At 34.6% G+C, this 16,963-nt stretch overlaps 1 long non-coding RNA gene across 1 annotated transcript in view; it reads left to right on the top strand.

Moving 5' to 3' along the window:
• Positions 1-16,963, top strand: part of LOC130052260 (uncharacterized) — a 31,347-nt gene that overhangs the window by 11,269 nt on the left and 3,115 nt on the right. The gene's annotated exons all lie outside the window — the stretch shown is intronic.

The following is a 16,963-nucleotide window of genomic DNA, read 5'->3' as shown; positions in this document are numbered from 1 at the left end:
CTCTTCCTTTTTGCACCCCACTCAAGTGGAAGGAACAACAGCACGTTACCCACCCACCCTCCCCATATTTTGAAAAAGTTAAGTAAACCATCAATTTGTTTTACTTTGGTCAAATAATCTGCGCCAAGTATGTTATATTTTTAGGTAAATCGCAGGGCGTGGATTCAGTTAAGCTGAGCCTGTTTTTGTACTTGCATAGGACTGCTCATATGACGATAGTTGCACCTTGCTAATTGCCAACCAGTCAACGAAAGAGGACTATTGAATAAATATCCAGATAATTTTTCTTTTCTTACATTTGTCGCAATTTTAAGGGGGAGGAGTCAGGGAAACATTAAGGCCAATAAGTGTACAAGCTTAACCTGTTGTCTCTGCCCATCTGCATCAAAGCATGAGGGATGTCTCATGGCTGTGTGTTAACATGGAAGTTAAATGCCATTGAGCAAATGTGTGGAATAACTGGAAACTGCTTGGGGTCTGCAGCATTTCAGTGCTCAGACCCCCTCTACCTCTATAAAAGGAGGAGAGGCTACAGGCTGGGTGGTGTGAAAGTTCTAAACCAGGTAGCAAGCCAGAGACAGGGTGTAAAAGCTGTGCAGCTTGTGTGCCTAGCCACCATGCGTGTTAGGCATGGGGTTTCCTTGGCACTCGCATCAAAGCGAGGCCACTAGTTTGCCCATTGGTTTATGGTATCCTAGTTGTCTCCCTTGACTCCTACTAATTTTTGCGGCCAGTATCATCCAACACTGGTGTATTGTGTTTTTATGATGTCATTGCTCAATAAATTCATGTAAAGTACCAATTGGTGTTTATTTTTCATTCTCACTAGTGGCTGAAAGATAATTCAATAATATTGTGAAAAGGCAGACAAAGCAAACTATCTTGGCTGCAATCTTCAATTAATATGTTCCCAAACTTTGTTTGGGGAACATAATAACAAGTACCTGTACGTAGTTAGATCCGCCACTGTCAGTCTTATTATGGAGTATGTCGAAACGTAGACATGACGTCACACATCATCTTAGCTTGCCTTTCATAAACATTGCACTTCGTTAAACATTTCACCTTTGGGTACACTGAATTTTGGAGCTAGGAGGTCACAAGATTAGGATGATAATCCGAACAGGGAATAGAACAGCATGAGAAATTGCCAGGTGCTTTTGATTTTAATGAACGCCCTTTAAAAATATGACCAATTCTCTGATGAAACTCAGAAAGGTATGCATATTTTGAAAATTAGTATACTTTTTTTAGTGGTGGAAAGATAAAAATGGAAAACAAAATACACTTTTTCAAAAAAGATGAATTCTGATAGAGAATTCCAAGGGCATGTCTTTGTGGGGAAAATGGGGTTAAAAATTATGTCATGGGGTTTAAACATTCTGAAATCAGAAATAAAATTACTACATAAAATTGTGATAGTGCTTATATTATTTTTATGTTCCCCAAACAAAGTTTGGGAACATATTGTTTTTACTCTGTTTCTTATTATGTTCCCCAAACAAAGTTTGGGAACATATTGGTTTTACTCTGTTTCTTATTATTATTATTATTATTTTTATTATTCTTTCTTTATTCTTGTCGCCCTTTTTTGTCCACGAGTGTTCTCAGAAACTACTGAAGGGATCAAAATGAAACCTTTTTAGGATGATAGAATACTCTTTGTAGATGTGCGGAACGAACGTCATTTTGTCTGAAAATGCATGCATGTGCATATACGTGCATTGGATTTTTTGTTTACAAATTTTGGAATGCGTCTAACTTTTTTATTTTTCAATGAAATCGTTTGATATTTATATTGCAGGTATAACTTGAGACCCTTAACTGTTTAGCATCATGAAAATTTCAATTCTGCACGCGCATGCACGTGTGCTTCAATTTGATTGGATAATACAAAACCATTTATAACATTCATACCAATTGAGGAAATTTAATGATATTTACAGGATAGGTAGACATGCCAAATATCTACAGACCGATGTAATAAAAATTGCAAACGCGCATGCGCACGCACGTGCATTGACATTTGAATATTCAATTAATTCAATGACCATAACGTTTTTGTTTTTTGTCAAAATCTTTTCAAACTTGTATTGTATATGTATCTTGATATTCTTAACAAAAGTGTACAGTCATAATTACCATCCGGCACGTGCATGCACGTGTGCTAAATTGTGATTGGACGATTTTCAAATCGCCATAACTTTCTTATAAATGATGGAAACAATATGAAATTTATACTGTAAGTATATCTATCAAATGTCTATTGAATGACATCAACATTGATGCTGAGTCATACTCACGTGCGCGTGTATGCACGTGCATAGCTTTTCTTTCATTTTTCGGGTACTAAAATGGTCATAACTATTGAATTAAAAACTGAAATGAATTCAAATTTACCCTGAGGATCTATGATATGAATGTCTATGAAATGATGTCAACAAATTTTCCATTATGAAAATCGCGTGCACGTGAATGCGCGTGCAATGTAATTTTTGACGTCTAAATTTAAATATTGGTCTATAACATTTTGAGATTGCAATGAATAGGTTTGAAAATTAGGTTGCAGGTATGTTTTGGGCCTGTCAATTTATTAATAGTCTCAAAATCACTTCCCTGCATGCGCATGCACGTGCGCTTAATTCTGATTGGACGATTTTGAAATCCCAATAACTTTCTTATGAGTGAAGCAATCGATACCAAATTCATATAGTAAGTATATTGTTCAAATGTCTATTGATTAGCATCAACAAAATTGTTGTGTCATACTCACGCGCACGTGTATGCACGTGCATTGATTTCGGTCTTTGTAGTTTTGAGTTGCCGTTAATTTCTCGTTTTTCATTGAACAGTTGTGAAACTTCTGTTGTACTCATATGGTAAGACTTGTAATGTATCGAGATGGTCGAATTATTTATATGCACGTGCAAGCACGTACGTGCACGTGAACAAAACTCTCAGATCTTTATAACTGATTTGAACTAGTATGGAATGGACTGAATGTTAAAAGATAGTTATATATTCACATGCTATACAGTTTCCAATGGTCAAAACCACTTGTACTGAAATAAGTGACACCACTTGCTAAATGGGGGAGTGTTTGGGGAACATCTGTAACGGTCCCCGTTACAATAAGTACTAGTTATTATTATTATTATTATTAAGGTCTTCCGTTACCAACGGAAGACCTTCTAGTGATTCTACTGTTTATTATTATTTTTTTTTTCCCTTTCGTCTCCGAGACCGTTGGAAGGATTTTCCTGAAACTTTCACAGATTGAAGAGAACGAGTGTACCTTGAGGCATTTTTTTCATTTTTTCAAAATTCACTTCCGTTCGTGAGATTCGTCCGATTTTCCGGTTTTTGTCAGCAACTTTGTCCGGGGGTAAACTTGAAAACCACTAAAGATAATCGAATGAAACTTTCAGGGATGATAGATCTATTTTCTCTATGGTGCATGCACGCAATATTTTTTGTCGCCGTCACTTCCGGTCGTCACCGGAAGTGATTAAATGAATCATCAATTTCAAACTTTTTTCTTTCAAATTGAAACCTATTTCGGTTTACTATATCTCGTTTTAATTCTCAAAAATTGTTGACCCCACCGGAAGTTGAATCTCCAACTTCCGGTTATAGCAAAGAAAGACTATTCATTCTCTCATTTTTCAGTGCCATAAATCTCGCTTATGAAACTAGTTAATGAGTTGAGTTTTACATATATTATAGTCACTATAAATGTCTAGAGTAACGTCAAATATTTTTGTAAAATTCACTTCCGGTCGGCAAATACGACTTATTAACTGTTTTCGTTGTCCAGCGTTTTTCTCAGAAACGGTAAAAGATAGAGTCACCAAATTTTTAGAGTTAATAGATCTCACTTTGTAGGCGTGCAATAGGGGGCAAAGAATGTCGGGCGTCACTTCCGGTCGTCACCGGAAGTGATTAAATGAATAAAAAATTCCAAACTTTTTTCTTTGAAATTGAAACCTATATCGGTTTATTAGGTCTCGTTCTAATTCTCAAAAACTATTGACCCCACCGGAAGTTGAATCTCCAACTTCCGGTTATATCAAAGTAAGACTATTCATTCTCTCATTTTTCAGTGCCATAAATCTCGGTCATAAAACAAGTTAATGATTTGAATTTTACATATGTTATAGACACTATAAATGTCTTAGAGTATGTTTAAATATTTTTGTAAAATTCACTTCCGGTCGTGAGATATGGGGTGGACATATTCAAACCTTGTTTTTTCAGTTTCTCAATAATGAATACAGATAGACGCTTGAAACTTGTAGAGTTGATCAACTAACATCAGTCCATTGTACACATACATTCAATTTTTTTGTCCGACACCTCCGGTCTATACCGGAAGTAATTTAAAAAATGTCGATTTTCTGATTTCTTCGAGTGATTTCTCAGAGATGGCTGGACATATTTTCTTGAAATTTTTAGGAATAATGTCTTATGAAATGACCTTGCTATAATTATTTTTGTTTTTACAAAATTCACTTCTGGTCGGAAAATATGGCCGATTTTCTGTTTCTCAAAAGGAATTTTGTCCAGCATTTTTCTTGGAAAAGGTAAAATATAGGTTCATCAAATATTCAGGGATCATCAATCTCCGTTTGTAACCGTGCTGTAGGGGGTTGAACATGTCGACCGTCACTTCCTGTCGTCACCGGAAGTGATTGAAATAATCGTAAATTTCAAAAGAATTCTTTTAAATTGAAACCTATACTTGTTTATTAAGTCTCTTTCAAAGTGTCAAAAGAATATTGACCCCGTCGGTAGTCAAAACGACTAGTTTCGGTTTCTTGATAAAATACTTTTTTACTTTTCGTCTCTTTGTCCCCATAACTCTCGCTTATATTTGAAGTCTTTCATATGATTCTCACATGTCTTAAGAACAGTATCAACTTCTAGAGTTTTGATTATTTTGTTTTTCTAAATTGACTTCCGGTCGGTAGTTACCAACTACTTTTTCTTTCTTTAGTTTACAATGTACTTCTTTTTGTTGAGAACTCTTTCAGATAGAGACGTGAAATTTTCAGGGAATAGAGACAGTAAAGAGTCGCTGTCATTTATAGGAAAACACATCTGAATAGTACTTCCGGTCGTCACCAGAAGTTACAAGAAATGAGTAAAAAATTCGATAATACATTTCTCACTTATTGTTCAAGTACACTCTCTGATAGATTTGAATGGTTTTCGTAGGATCAGAAAACTCTTTACCGGAAGTGAACAAACGGAAGACCTACTCATTACTAGTAATGAGTGTCTAGTTATTATTCTTTTTCTCCGGTACTTTTTTGTCCGGTAGTGTTCTCAGAAACTACAAAAGGGATCGATATGAAACTTTCCAGGATGATAGTATAGCGTTTGTAGATGTGCATAGTGATAGTCATTTTGTTTGCACGTGCATGCACGCGCGCGCACGTGCATTGCAATTTTGGTACAAAAAATGGAAAATCAGAATATTGAAGGAAGCGATATAAAACCTAAATAGGATGATAGTATATCATTTGTACATATGAAAAATAATTATTATTTTGCCAGCACACGCACGCATGCGCGTGCACGCACATTACAAAATTTGTACGCTAACTTTGGAATCAGTCTAACTTTTTTGTTGTTCATTGAAATGGCTTGAAATTCATATCATAGGTAGATATTGAGACCCTTAACTGATTTACATGGTCAAAATTACCAATGTGCACGCGCATGCACGTGCGCTTCATTTTGATTGGATAATGCTAAAACGTTTGTAACTATCTTATTTATGAAGCGAATGAGATGATATTCACAGCATATGTAGACAATATGTGTATCTATATGTTGGTGTAACAAAAAATGCCAACGCACACGCGCATGCGCGTGCAACGTTTTTTAAATGTTCAATTTTTAAAGGACGATAACGTTTTTGTTTTTCATCAAATTCTATTCATATTAGGGGTTTAGATGTATCTTGGTACTTCTTACAAATTGCTGTGGTTAGAATTACTGCTCAGCACGTGCATGCACGTGTGCTGATTTCTGATTGGACGATTTTAAAATCGCTATAACTTCCTTATATTTGGTGGAAACGTTATGAAATTCATACTGTGGGTATATGATACAAATGCCTGTTGAACGACATCAACAAAAAATCGGAATCATACATGCGTGCGCGTGTATGCACGTGCAACGCTTTCTTTCATTTCTTGGTACTGAAATGACCATATTGAACGTACTACATGTAATTAAAGGCTAAAATAAAATGATTTTTTCCTATAGATTCACAAGGACATCACTTTTTAATTGGGGGAGGTTTGGGGAACATCTGTAACGGTCCCCGTTACAATTAGAACTAGTTTTCATTATATTTACATTTTGTTAATATGGTAACTGTAAAATCTTTGCTTCAGCATATACAGCAAAATTACTGAACAGCATTATAATTTATACTGAATACTCTACAACATCAAAGAGATATGACATATACCTTACACATTTTCAGCTTAAGGTAATATTACCTAGATATAATAGTTATACACTGAATTTGAAATTGATTTTTTTTTAAATTCATTGCATACTAGAATTTTTATCTAATTAAATATTTAATGCATATGTTTTGTGTATTTGTATATTCACAAATGATGTTAACTTAAATGATTAATTGAAAATAAAATGATAGATATTTTAATGTTTATTTCATTTTTTTCCCCCTCCCTCCCAACCCTAATTTGAAGAAAAAAGTCTGCAAACCAATGAATTAAAAAAGTGTGGCCTAACTAGATAATACAGACTATAGGAACTCTTCAATTTCAGAAGATAGAATATTGTGTAATGGAAGTTATATCATTTGAATGGAAAATTTAGTGACTTTTCATTTTAGGATTTTCATACCTAGACGGTAAGCAATGCAAAATTAATAGTGATTAGTGTTTGAGAATCGGAAGAAATTTGCAATCGATTATCGAATTGAATGAGAGATATCTTTTGATTCATAATCGAGATTATACAGAAAATTAAATTTTAGATAATCATATTTCATTCACACAAATAAATAAATCAAACACTGGCGTTACTTCCTGCATTTGTTTAATACTGTTAAATAACTAACAGCAAGGTACAGTGTAACAGTTATATTTTCGCCTTTAATTTCTAGATTAATTTTTTCCCAACTGAACCATCAATGTTTTGACTTTCGGCTTTATCAATTTTGTGGCCATGATTCTGATTTGTCAAGATGGATTTGTAAGTTCCATGACAAAGGAAATATAAATAAATGTACTGACAATTTGACTGAAAATCTATAACAGGATACCTAAAAAACCCCACAGAGGCCTATTATTGGAATTCCTCTTACCTACCGTATATACTCGCCAATAGGTCGGTTCGCCTATAAGTCGGTTGTATATTTTGTAGGCTATTTTGGAGGGATTTGCCATTGACCTGCTTATAAGTCGGTATAATTTTTTTTTAAGAATCGGTTGACAATTTCAGATCAAATTTTAATGTTCTAACATTTTCACCTCTGTTTTAAATAATATTTTTTGAAATGCGCTGATATTTATTCATTTTCTCAACAAATCAATTTCAATAATATACACTTAAGATGAATAAAATCATTAATTTAAAAATGTGTAAATACTTGTACTTTATGCATATAATCCTAGAATACATGAATAATATAATACAATATTTACAAGAATGCAATTTTTACAGAAAAAGTTGAATCCTTTGATATGACAAATGTTGATATACACAAAATTATCTTTATTTTGACCTGTGTATGTATTTTTAACTTTTATGTCCATCGGATGGGACGTTAAAGGGTGTCCCCTGTCAAGGATTGCAGTCTCCTTGACATGCAAAAGATTGTTTCCCTGATTTTTGAAAAAGAGTATGCTCACTGGGGGCCATCAGGGAGGCTCAAACACTCACAACCAAATATATTTCAATTATTTAACCACCATAGAATGGCTGAAATATTGTCAAAACGGCGTAAAACCGCAATCAATCAATCTTGAGCAACAAGCGTCAGCTAATTGACAGATAGAGCATTTGTACCCATGTAACAATCAATACATGTAATGAATAAAATAGCATTTAAGTTTTCCTTTTCTAAATAGTTAGATTGAATTATTTTATTGCCTTTTAAATACATAATGGTGAAATATATCTTTCCATTATAGCCGACTGATATTCAATTAGAATTTTACAGCACACATTGTGTAGAATTAACCACACTCACATTCTATATGCGCTTCTTTGTTGATTCACATAATCTTCATTATTTATACACAAAGTTGAACCCATTAAGTTTTAGTCAAAATTGCTCAATTTAAAAGAGGGAATAAAAAAACATGTATTCTTGATATTCTGTTCATCATGTAATATGTTGAATGATAAGCCTTATAGCTGTATCATTTACTTAAAGTTTAGTTATACTATAAAGTCACGTCTTAAAGGACACATCGCATGTTTTTAAACTTTTTAATTTTTTCAGCAAAATTAATTCATTTCATGCCTAAAACTACTTTACATGTGTTTTAAATGAAACAGTTTGCGTAGTTTTCGAGTTTGAAAGCGATGAAATTCAAATCTTGCGATATGCATATTTTCTTCGATATTTTACGCGCCATTATCTGTGACGTCATATGCGACCTCGAGCGAGAAGATTTGAAAACAGTTGATAGCCATTTCATAAACAGATTAGATTTAATTTACAAACAAACAATTATCACATTAACAGCTTGTAAATAACGCTGCATTAGGGTGTTTTGTGCCGTTTAAGGGTGTACTTGCTGTCATTAGAGAGGATTTGGACTTGTTTTTTTCAATTTTCGAAGGAAGGTATGAGGGACAAGACGTGTATATTTTTTGTCGGCACAACGACTTTGCCTTTAAAAAAACCTAGTAGAATTTGTCCCTGTACTTTTTCAAACAAGCACTTGGACAAAGACGTAGATAAACTGCGAGAAAATGGTTCTATCGAAGCTACGCACTGTTACATATAGGTCTACGGCATATACTTTCCGTTCTGCTCTCGAATTCAATACACACTCGCACCAACTGACCCTCACCTTGTAACAACATATAGGCAGAACTTTGCTAGCAGTGTCTACCAACTGGTAGTTTTAAAAAAATTAAAGATAAAAGATATTTGAACTTTCAATTATAAATAATAAAATATAATATTTCCTGACTTTGAATTGAATTATAATGCTTTCATTTTTTTTTTTAAGGAACACGTACGTGTTTACAACAACAGCACGCCGCGCTCCCACTACCTAAGTAACAACGTGTTGATAACAAAAAATAATGATTAGGCCTAATAAACTTGCTTTAATAAAATGATTTAAAAGTATTGTGATTTTCACAATAAGTTTGATCATTAGGGTCTTCCGTCTTCAGCGGAAGACCCTTCTATTATTCTATTGTTGATTTTTCACTTTTCTTCTTCTTCTTATTATTATTATTCTTTTTTTTTCTCCTTACCGATTTTTGTGCAGAAGATTTCTCGGAGATGGCTTAATCAATTTGCTTCAAATTTTCAGGATTGATGCGTTGCCATTTGAAGTTTGTACCGCCGTTTCAATTTTTGACAAATCACTTCCGGTTGGAAGTTATCCCCCTTTTATCGATTTTCAGATGACCATTTTGTCCAGACAAAAACGATAAAAGCTAGAGTGCTGAAATTTTCAGTGATGTTAGACGACATGTTGTAGTTGTGCACCTGGGTTTTCAAAATTTCCAGAAGTGCCTAGTATGGAAGCTCGGTAGGGGTCGAAAATGGAGTTTTAAAAAGTGTCCCATTTTTCTCCACGTTTTAAATCATAACTATTTACTCGTAAATATTTTGCTTAGACATATATAACAAAAGTTGTACAGTTTATTGAGATCTTTCGTGTCATATCAAGAAATGGGCCCATAGGCCTCATGGCTCGCCTGAACCATTGAATTTCTGTTACAATGATTAACTTTTTTCTCACGAAACTTTTGATAAGACATGTAGAATAAAAGTTGTTCAGGTTTGCAAGATCTATCTAATGATATAAAAAACTAGGCCTCAGGGCGTCATGGCTCGCCTGAATAGTCGAATTTGTATCACAATTAATAACATTAATAACTTTTTTCTCGAGAAACTTTTGACAAGACATGTAGAACAAAAGTTGTTCAGTTTCGCAAGGGTTAACTAACGATGTTAATAAATAGGCCTGCGGGTCTCATGGCTCACCTGAACAGTTGGGTTATTGTTGCAATCTATAACATTTTTGTCAAGAAACTTTTAATAAGACATCTTGAACAAAAGTTGTTCAGTTTTGCAAGATCTTTCGAACAACATCATGAAAAAGGCCAACGGGCCTCATGGCTCGCCTGAACAGTTTGATCAGTGTCACAATTACTAACTTTTTTCTGGAGAAACTTTTGATAAGACATGTAGAACAAAAGTTGTTCAGTTTTGCAAGATCTTTCAAACGATATCAAGAAAAAGGCCCACGGGCCTTATGACTCGCCTTAACAGTGATAAATGTCGCATAACGTTATACTCGTAAATATTTTTTTTAGACATATATAACAAAAGTTGTACAGTTTATTGAGATCTTTCGTGCCGTATCAAGAAATGGGTCCATGGGCTTGATGGCTCGCCTGAACCATTGAATTTCTGTTACAATGATTAACTTTTTCCTCACGAAACTTTGATGAAACATGTAGAATAAAAGTTGTTCAGTTTTGCAAGATCTATCTAATGATATCAAAAAATAGGCCTGCGGGGGTCATGGCTCGCCTGAACAGTCGAATTTGTATCACAATTAATAACATGAATAACTTTTTTCTCGAGAAACTTTTGATAAGACATGTAGAACAAAAGTTGTTGAGATTCGCAAGCGTTACTAACGATGTTAAGAATAAGGCCTGCGGGTCGCATGGCTCACCTGAACAGTTGGGTTATTGTTGTAATCTATAACATTTTAGTCAAGAAACTTTTAATGAGACATCTAGAGCAAAAGTTGTTCAGTTTTGCAAGATGTTTCAAACAACATCATGAAAAAGGCAAACGGGCCTCATGGCTCGCCTGAAGAGTTTGATTAGTGTCACAATCAATAGCTTTTTTCTGGAGAAACTTTTGATAAAACATGTAGACCAAAAGTTGTTCAGGTTTGAAAGATCTTTCAAACGATATCAAGAAAAAGGCCCATGGGCCTTATGACTTGCCTTAACAGTCTGATAAATGTCGCAATTAATAACTTTTTTCTTAAGAAAATTTCCATAGGACATGTAGAACAAAATTTGTTCAGTTTTGCGAGATATATCTAGAATGATATAAAAAAAATAGGCCTCCGGGCGGCATGACTCGCCTGATCAGTTGAATCTGTATCGCAGTAAATAACATTATTAACTTTTTTCTCGAAAAAAAGCTGACCCCTTTAATTAGTTGCCGAGAGGTAGACAGAGTCTTTAATTTATAACATTTAAATGATCAATATTTGTAAAACATTACCAAAGCTAAATTGTACGTCTAGACAATATATTTGTATCATTATTTATGAACGAAAATGTCAGTCAAATTCTTATCTAATCACATCTAAATTTGGACGGAAGACCCACTCGTTGCTCGCAACGAGATCGAATCTAGTTATTATTATTATTTTTTCTTTCTTTTCGAAATGCACCCGTGACAGTAGCCCTAGTTGTCAATGATACATAATCGTATCATAATTTAGGCCTATCTAACTTCTCCAAAAATAAATTTAATATTTATTGCACTGTTTAGTTTAGAAAAGCAACAACGCTAATTACAGTTGTTTACAGAAATGGCATTACCAAATTGTGTTTAGACAGTGATCCCATGTAAACATTATTTACTCGCAAATTTATGCAGATTTCGTACTCGCTTTTCTCGCTACATTTGGGTCGCTATTTGTATGCACTGGTGGCTAAAAGATGTAAGACTCGATCGGGAAATTTGTCAACATCGAAATAAATGTTATCCATGGTAAATAAATCAGGCCCCTAAAACCCAAGTTTTTAAAAATATCTAACACTACTTTTACAACAAGTTGATCGACGAAGGTCACATATGACGTCACTGTACCACGTGACTACCTATCTAATTAACTAGGCTTTTTGAAATCGGGGCTTAGATTTAAGTCCGTATTGTGGCTAATTATCGCAATACTTCAGCGAACGAACTATTACAATTAATTTCTATAAGCATAAGGAAGACAAAATGCATATAATTCTGTATACTTTGAAAACACGAGATGTGTCCTTTAATAAAATACAAATTGAATTCTTCCTACAAATTAAATAGATGAAAATATTTTGTTGCAGTAAACTATTTAATCTGAGAAGTGTTCTTCCAATTGCAAATGCCATCAACAATTAATACCTCACCTCTGGTTTTTTATTAGCTCACCTGAGCTGAAAGCTCAAGTGAGCTTTTCTGATCACCCGTATTCCGGCGTCCGTACGTCTGTCTGTCTGTCTGTAAACTTTTCACATTTTCAACTTCTTCTCAACAACCACTGGGCCAATTTCAACCAAAGTTGGCACAAAACATCCTTAGGTAAAGGGAATTCTAAATTGTTAAAATGAAGGGCTAGGCCACCTTCCAAGGGGAGATAATCAAGAAGAGGTAAAAATAGGGTAGGGTCATTAAAAAATCTTCTTCTCAAGAACCACTGGGCCAGAAAAGATGAAATTTATAGATAAGCTTTATTAGGTAGTGCAGATTCTAAATTGTTAAAATCATGGCCCCCAGGGGTCGGATGGGGCCACAATAGGGGATCAAAGTTTTACATACAAATATAATGGGAAAATCTTTAAAAATCTTCTTCTCAAGAACCACTGAGGCAGAAAAGCTGAGATTTATATGAAAGCTTCCTGATATAGTGCAGATTTTAAATTGTTAAAATCATGGCCCCCCGGGGGTCGGATGGGGCCACAATAGGGGATCAAAGTTTTACATAAAAATATATAGGAAAAATCTTTAAAGGCATAGGGTCTAAGATATTGGTGAAATTTTGCATGTTCCAAAAAGGTGGCGAAATTTAAGATCATAACTAAAAAATCACAAAAAGTTCATCAGAATGTTTACAAACACATTGGATATGATAGTAATTACAAAATAATTCCCTGTTCTCATTTGCCTAAACTGGTACCCTGTTGACTTCGCATCTCTTATGTTTGTGTGTAGCCACTAATCAGCGGGGTACCAGTTTAATATATTGTCCTCCAGACAAATTTTTTATAAAGGGCTAAAACGTCAAAATGACTTCAATTTCCAAGCGCTGCAGCTATAGATAACTCAAAATTAATACTGCAATTTTGTTTTCTGGAGTTCTTCTTGCAAAATATTGTGATGTCATTTTTAAGATAAAAGATAGACCCTATGCCTTTAAAAATCTTCTTCCCAAGAACCACTGAGCCAGAAAAGCTGAGATTTATATGAAAGCTTTCTGATATAGTACAGATTCTAAATTGTTAAAATCATGGCCCCCGGGGGTCGGATGGGGCCACAATAGGGGATCAAAGTTTTACATACAAATATATAGGGAAAATCTTTTAAAATCTTCTTCTCAAGAACCACTGAGGCAGAAAAGCTGAGATTTATATGAAAGCTTCCTGATATAGTGCAGATTCTAAATTGTTAAAATCATGCCCCCCCCCCGGGGGTCGGATGGGGCCACAATAGCGGGGTCAAAGTTTTACATACAAATATATAGGAAAAATCTTCTTCCCAAGAACCACTGAGCCAGAAAAGCTGAGATTTATATGAAAGCTTCCTTATATAATACAGATTTTAAATTCTTAAAATCATGGCCCCTTGGAGTAGGATGGGGCCACAATAGGGGATCAAAGTTTTACATACAAATATATAGGAAAAATCTTTAAAAATCTTCTTCCCAGAACCACTAAGCCAGAAAAGCTGAGATTTATATGAAAGCTTTCTGATATAGTGCAGATTCAGGTTTGTTAAAATCATGGCACCCGGGGGTAGGATGGGGCCACAATAGGGGATCAAAGTTTTACATACAAATATATAGGGAAAATCTTTAAAAATCTTCTTCTCAAGAACCATTGGTCCAAAGAAGTTAACATTTACATGAAAGCTTTCTGACATAGTGTAGATTCAAGTTTGCAAAAACCATGGCCTCCAGGGGTAGGTTTGGGGCCATAATAGGGACTACGGTTATACATGCAAATAGATATGGAAAATCTTCTGATATGGACCAAGGTGACTCATGTGGCCCATGGGCCTCTTGTTCTAAAAATAGTGGGCTGAGACAGATATATCTCAGCATCTCACCTTCCATTCGTTATAGGTGGTGAGGTTAAAACGATGAAATTGAACAGCATGAAGAAATTATTGTGCACCAAATAGCAATGCATTTAATCCAAGAATCATCAGTAGATTTAGAATGACTGTTCTTTTCAGTTGGGAGGTGCATTATTGTTGCCCTTTCAGTAGGGTTTTTCAGCAAAGTGTAATTTTTATACGCCCGTCTTTAGACGGGACGTATTATGGTACAGCGATGTCTGTACGTCTGTCCGTCCATCTGTTTGGGGTTTTCTCTTTATAATTTCATTTCCCTTTCACATATCATGCTGAAACTTGCTGTGTAGCTTCTTTGTGGGTCACTCTAGATCATACTGCAATTTTGATCAATTTTGACCTTTTTTCCAGGAGTTTTGCCTCTTTATTTGGAAATAATTATTATATGGAGGGTACATAATTTGTCCACCCTACTCCTCCCACAGTTTTCAACTGAGGACCTTCTTATTTTGTGGAGTGTTTGTATGGGTATTGAAGATGTGCATGTGGGATGGATTTTGATTTTCTACAATTTTTGAGAAAATTACAGGCTGTTGAACTTAGTCTATTTGGAAATTAATATTCTTTGGAGGGTACATAATTTGTCTGCCCAATTCCTCCTACAGTTTTCAAGTGAGGACCTTCTTATTTTGTGGAGTGTTTGTATAGGTACTGAAGATGTGCATATGGGATGGATTTTGATTTTCTACAATTTTTGAGAAAATTACAGGTTGTTGAACTTAGTCTATTTGGAAATTAATATTCTATGGAGGGTACATAATTTGTCCGCCCAACTCCTCCCACAGTTTTCAAGTGAGGACCATCTTTTTTTGTGCAGTGTTTGTATGGGTATTGAAGATGTGCATCTAAGGAAGGATTTTGATTTTCTTCCATTTTTGAAAAAATTACAGGTTGTTGAACTTGGTTCATTTTGAGGAAATCTCGATATTTAAGCTAAGACCCTTTGTTCGTATGAAAGTTTGTCACAGCCTCATGATGGCTGATACTACCTGAAGCAAAGTTATACAAATTATAGCACAAGAAAAACACCCTATGTAAGCATTTCACGGGCGTATTATTTACTGTTTGCGGTACTCTTGTTGTCAAAATGTTGCTGGCTGTATTGCCTACCTTGTTCATCTATTATAATTGGTGATGTGACATTTTAAAAAATGGTTTCTATGCAAGATTTGTATAATCCATTTAAATGAAAACACTCTAAAGTTTGATATTTTATCAGAAATATACCTGAAATACCATTAAAAACAAGGAGGGGGAAAGGGACCTGAAGTCCTATACACAAGCACCTGTAAGTTTACTTGTCAAGATATAAGGCTCACAGCTGGTATGACCAGTCAACAGGGGATGCTTAATCCTCCTAGGGGCCTGATCCAACCTCTAATATATACAGGGCTCCATGTTTGCCCAGCTCTTAATTTTTTATTCCATATAGGAGTTATGAGATTGATCACTGTTCATTATCTTTGACTTTTTACATGAGCAAAATTAAGACTATGTGACTATTTTTGTAGATTGAATAAATTGTAGATATTTCAGTGTCAATTGTTGATGCTTACGAAGGTAACTTCGTGGGGATTTTCTTAGCTGATTTGCGTAGAGCTCTTGGAAATTAATTTCAAATTATAAGTAAGATCATCGACAATTTTCAAGATTGATTGATTGAACATTGTTTAACATCCCTCTCGAGAATATTTCACTCATATGGAGACGTCACCATTGCCGGTGAAGGACTGCAAAATTTAGGCTTTATACGCTTGGCGCTTGTGGCTTCTGAGTTGGGAGGTATCTTTACTGTGCCACACCTACTGTGATACGACACCTTGGTTTTCACGGTCTCAACCGAAGGACCACCCCATTTAATCGCCTCTTATGACAAGCAAGGGGTAGTGAGGACCTATTTTAACTCGGATCCCCACAGGATCAATTTTAAAGATAAAAGATAAGTAAATATATAAGGTTTTAGTACAAGTTTTTGCACTTTAAGCAATGAGAAATTGTTTATTTGTGTAAGCCATCGCTCGTATCAATCCTTTCCCATATTGTTTTTAAAGAGGAGTTGTAGAAAACAAATTTAAAATTAGCATAAACCCAAGAATTATTAAGTTATGTGTGGAGTTTTTCAAAAATGATTTTGTGTTAGAATATTAATGTTGTAAAATATTTTAAATAAATTAGCAATTCTAAAGGTAAATGTATATATGTTGAAATAGTAAAATACAATCCAGACAAGGTGTTAACTCACCAGTGTACATTGTATATACATGTATGTACAACTGTATGTAGTCATAAATAATTGCACTTTGATTGTTTTAGAGACACAACGTACATTTATGCATAAGTTAATGACTTTTTAGGATACTTTTCAATTTTTAAAAAAAGATAATTTTTAATTTAAGAAGCATCTGGTGCAAACCTACATAAAATCAACTCCCATCAGTACTTTCAGAACTTTGATTTCTAGATTTCATAGCCCTTGGGATTAGCGATATTTTTAACTAGTACTCAGGAGACCAATAAGGCCTGTGGGCCTTTTGTTTCATTCACTGAAGAGATATTTATGGCATTGATGAAACAATGCATCTGAGCTTAAATACAGCAATGAATAGTTTCTCTAGAAGACTTCATATTTCATTA

Source organism: Ostrea edulis, chromosome 2, assembly GCF_947568905.1.
Source record: "Ostrea edulis chromosome 2, xbOstEdul1.1, whole genome shotgun sequence".
Lineage (NCBI taxonomy): Eukaryota > Metazoa > Mollusca > Bivalvia > Ostreida > Ostreidae > Ostrea > Ostrea edulis.
The sequence above is the reverse complement of the archived record's forward strand: the minus strand, read 5'-3'. Positions and strand labels throughout refer to the sequence as shown.